Source organism: Polypterus senegalus, chromosome 2 (assembly GCF_016835505.1).
Source record: "Polypterus senegalus isolate Bchr_013 chromosome 2, ASM1683550v1, whole genome shotgun sequence".
Classification (NCBI taxonomy): domain Eukaryota; kingdom Metazoa; phylum Chordata; class Cladistia; order Polypteriformes; family Polypteridae; genus Polypterus; species Polypterus senegalus.
Window position 1 is genome coordinate 98,249,223 of NC_053155.1, and position 4,737 is coordinate 98,253,959.

A 4,737-nucleotide genomic window follows, 5' to 3' on the forward strand; every position below is an offset into this window, starting at 1 on the left:
AGAGTGTGTATTTTTAAAATCATTTTAAACTGTTCTGTTTTATACTTTTTACAATACTTTTATTTTGTGTTTATTTAATTATTATAAAATTATTAAACAGTAAATTGTAGGTGCCATATTCAAGCCATTCCACCATTCTGGTGCATGAAAGCATGTAATCCATCTGCAGTATCACATTAGTCAAATGTAGTATATACTGTAAAGCAGATACGTCATTAAGTCAGAGCTCTTATATATACCTGTATATCTATAAATATACATATTTAAATATAATTATTTACACTGGCAGATTTTTTTGTGCTTATTCCATTACCTGGGATACAGAACATCACCATTTGTTCTCCAAATTACTTACGATAATTCAAGTAGTATTAAGTGAAAGATCTTTAAAGGCATTTTCAGCACATCTTACTGCTGTAAATTCATTATGGTGTTTAGTATGCAATGCTTGTGAAGCTAATTTATTCCTTCTAAGGACATGCTTAGTTCTGCCAAACAGTAGTACCATTTCACTAATTTCAGGATACTTTCACGAGGATAAAACTGTTGGAGTAAATGTATGTGATCCCTTTTGTGAAACCTGTTTCACTACTGTCAAGCTATGGTAGCACAGTAATGCATATTTTTAGCCTTACTGCTTTAAAATTATTTGGTTTGCAGCTGAGTTGTTTTTTTCTGGAAAGATATAGCAGTTTTAGATAGATTTTACAGCTTTCAATTGATCACTTTTGATTTATCACCCTAGAAGTATTTCCATAAGTCTGTGAGAAACTGCATTAAGTATCCAGTGTTCAGTCAGAAAGAGCTTATGTGCCCACCCTGCAGTTGTTAGTCATACTCTTATTTCTCAGAATTTTATATTTATGTGAACACCTGCTGACATGCTGAGGGATCCTATAGTCATCATCCTGCTACTGGTTGATAAATGTGAAAGATGGACAATGATTATATTCACATATTTCATACCACAGTTACTTTTAAATCTCTGACTTGCAATGATCTAAACATGCTAACAACATGAATGAAATACACCTCTACAAAATTTTGATTAACAGTATAATTACTCTGTGTTTTTGGTGGCCAGTGACATTTAATAACTGTATAAGGAAAGGTAAGACATTAAATTGAAGAAGTTCAGTCTGTTTAGGACCAAAGGCATTTACAAAACAATGTTTTTTTTTTCTGACCAAAAATATATTGTTTGTATAATGTATTTATGTATGTTTGTGTGCTCAAAGTGACCATTCAAACTGGGTGCTTAAGGCATAGATAAAATTATGGTGACAGATGTAAAATTTTCAAGAAATGACCTGCCTTCAGAAAATATGTTGTGCTAATTATTTACCTCACAAACACACATGCTCATATATGCAGTATATACTGTAGGCATATTTATATAATAAAGGATGTAAACGGTGAATGCCCTAAAAACTATGTAGACTATGAAGCATGAGCATTTAAGCCTTTATCGATATTATATGGTTAACAAATGATGTGTGTGTGTAATGTCTCTACAGCTTGTTCAGTAATCTCAATTTGCAAAGAGTTCTGTGAGATTTATGAAGAACAGATCAGGGATGCCTGCAGATTGGTTGTATTATCCACTGTGGAGTTTGCCATTCTTCCTTTGTATCTCCTCAATCAGTACTTTTTCAAGTGTGCCTTAATAGCAGTTCAGAAATATTATGATGTTTTGTAAATTTCCAGAAATGATTTTGTGTGTTGAGTTTTGGGTTCAGAAAAAATAATTGGTTGGTTTTCAGAACATACTTAGCTTTAAAGAACTCTCTTGAAGCTATGCATTGAAACAAGCTGCCAATGAAACTGTTTGTACACTGACATTAAAAGCATACAGTGGTGGTCCAGCCAAATGGTGTAGGTGGAAGCAAAGTTTTGTGGCCTGAAGTCAGGCTGTTTTGCCTTGAAAGTTGCAACTGTATTGCATGGTAGAATATTTTATTTCAGAACTCCTAACCACATACAGCATTTATACCACTGATGTGATAATTCATGTTTTGTTTACTTGCCTTTTTACTTGCATTTCCACAGTCAGTCTGTTTACTGTTACGAAAATAATAGGATCAACTTGTGTTATTATTTTTATATTTCTTTGAATGTGCCAATATTGTCCTACCATTTAATCATTTGGGTTCACTGTGATTATTTTCTAGGGTTATTTCTTTTTTTATTTTTGTATTCTACTCAGATTTGTAGCATGAATTTGAAATAAAGCTCAAGCATTTTATTGAATCACATCTGAAGTATTGATTGTTTAATGTCAAACTTGCTCTCCAGGATGCTTTAGTTATACCTGTTTTTTATATGTTTTTATTTATACGTTATTATATATATTTTGCATTGAATACTGTATGCTGAATGAAGCTGGGCATTTGGGAAGAAAGTTTGAAGCAGATATATTTAATATATACAGTACAATACCTGAGAGAACATAATTACAGATTATCAGCCAAGACTCTTTTTGAACTGCTTGTGACATGTTATTTCCGTATTTTATCTTTCTGGACAAGTCTGTGTACATACCTCATGTCATTTTATGCTATTTTGTCTTGCGTAAACTATATGTACCATGTACAGGTTAGGAAATTGAATGGGTAAACTGTATGTCACTACTACTTAGGTTTTTACACAGAGTATTACTCCCTGCCTTATGAGGTTAACCAAATACTTTTACTTGAAACAAATAAGTTGTCTCTTTAATATTACACCTTTACACCAATGGCAAATTAGTTAATCCAGGAATGCAACAGTAGGTATCCCTTAGCTAGAACATTACAGGACTGAATCACAAATAAAAAGAAATAAGGTGGAATCTCTTTAGCTTGCATAAAAGTGGATGAAATTTTTCAACAAGCAGCACTTGTCCATTAAAAGATCCAGCTAGGCTTAGAAATGCCTTGGTCACTAATGTTTGCCTGTAGAGTTCTAAAGGAAACTAGGGTACCAGGGAAATTCTGCTTGTTATATTGTATAATCATTTTTATATCATGATATTGGTTAGGCAAAACTTGTTAGGACGTAACTTGAAATTAAAATGATCATGGACAATGTGTTTCCACCAAAATGAGCTGATGGTGAATATATATCTTCCTTTGTTATCTACCTAATATGTTCAATCAAACTGATAACAGATGTTAATTGTTTTATGACACATCATTCTGAAATTCACTTAATACAATTTTCTGTTGTGTTTCTTCCTCATTTTCACCCTGTTACATAACTTAAACTCTACCTCTTTGCTGCAAGACTTTTTAAAAACTCATAAAAGATGTAATATCTGATGTTGTTTAAACCCAGTTTCTAAACATGACCATCAGACTAACAGGACAAATGGCGACTTTAGTCTTTCTTATTAACAGATGATGAATTTGTTATATTTTTATTAACTTCTTCATTTAAATCTATTCTACTTTTGAGATCTATGCAGCAATGCTCCAGAAATCTTCTAAATTATGCTTTCTGTTGTGAAATAGGTTACTCTAGATATAAAAGGAAACTGTAAACCACAAAGATAACAGAACTTCCTCATCTTAACTATACATGTGATGAGTAATGTGCATGATTGCCAATCTGAAACTATACAAAAATGGTCCATATATGTAACCATTTTTTTTTCTTCTTCAAATGCTTACTATTAAAAACGTTATTGACAAAGGAGTTGTGTCAAAAATACACCAGTTATAATAGTGCTCTCCCAAAACATACTGTTAGACAAACTGAGGGAACATTAGGTAGAGGATTGTACTGTTAAACTGAATGGACCCCAGCCTTGCCCTTTCTCAGTACATTAGAGACACTAGCAAATTCAGTTCATTGTACATTCCGTGTATTTTCCTTGAGTTAGATTGCCCCAAGTCTGCCTATTATTATTTCAACATTCCTTAGCCATATGTTCTGATTATGTCTTTGGCCTGTTACCTTACTGAATTACTGTTTTTGTCAATTTATTTAATACTCTTAGAATTATCATAGGTCCTCGCCCTTGAATATCTCTTCTCAGAGTAATGCGGAGTTCACTTGCTGCAAGTACGTTTACCTACCTTCTCAGTTCATTTTTTTGACAGGGATTTCTGGTCAGAGTTCTGGAAAAACTAAGGTTGTTGCTGACTTTCTGTTTGATCCACATTCAGTATAACTATCACTTATAATGTCCTGCCTACTGTTATTTTTAATTATATTTTCATTTCAAAAGTTATTTTGCTTCTAAATCGTGTTACATTATGTTAAACACTGTTCAATTAAAAGTACAACATATATGTAAAATTCAATTACAAATCAAACTCTGCACCTTCCCCTGCTCAATTCAGAGAGATCTGAGAAGGGAGTGTCCAATATGAGGTTTGTCCTCCTGTATAAGAAGACATGCCATTCCTTGTCTGGGATTCTGATTGAAGGGCCCCTTTCCGGTCATACCTCAAAATCACCTAGGGGCCTCATGTATAAACGGTGCGTACGCACAGAAACGTTGCGTAAGAACTTTTCCACGTTCAAATCGCGATGTATAAAACCTACACTTGGCGTAAATCCACGCACTTTTCCACGGTACCTCATACCTTGTCGTACGCAAGTTCTCCGCTCGGTTTTGCAGACTGGCGGCACCTAGCATCAAAGCAGTGCTACTGTTCCTGTGTGGTTACACCTTATTTTCCTGACGCGGCTTTATAAATACACCGAAACTAACCGCATATTGTTTATTAGTGTAATGCATCTGATTGTAAT

General features: G+C 33.7%; 1 protein-coding gene across 3 annotated transcripts in view; it reads left to right on the top strand.

Annotated features, from left to right (window-relative positions):
- Positions 1-2,255, top strand: part of LOC120523176 (calpain-5-like) — a 223,293-nt gene extending 221,038 nt beyond the window's left edge. For all 3 annotated transcript variants that reach the window (XM_039744219.1, XM_039744220.1, XM_039744221.1), the window contains one exon: positions 1-2,255. This exon is cut by the window's left edge and continues 651 nt beyond it. The gene's annotated coding sequence lies outside the window, so the exon portion shown is untranslated.
- The last annotated feature ends 2,482 nt before the right edge of the window (positions 2,256-4,737 follow it).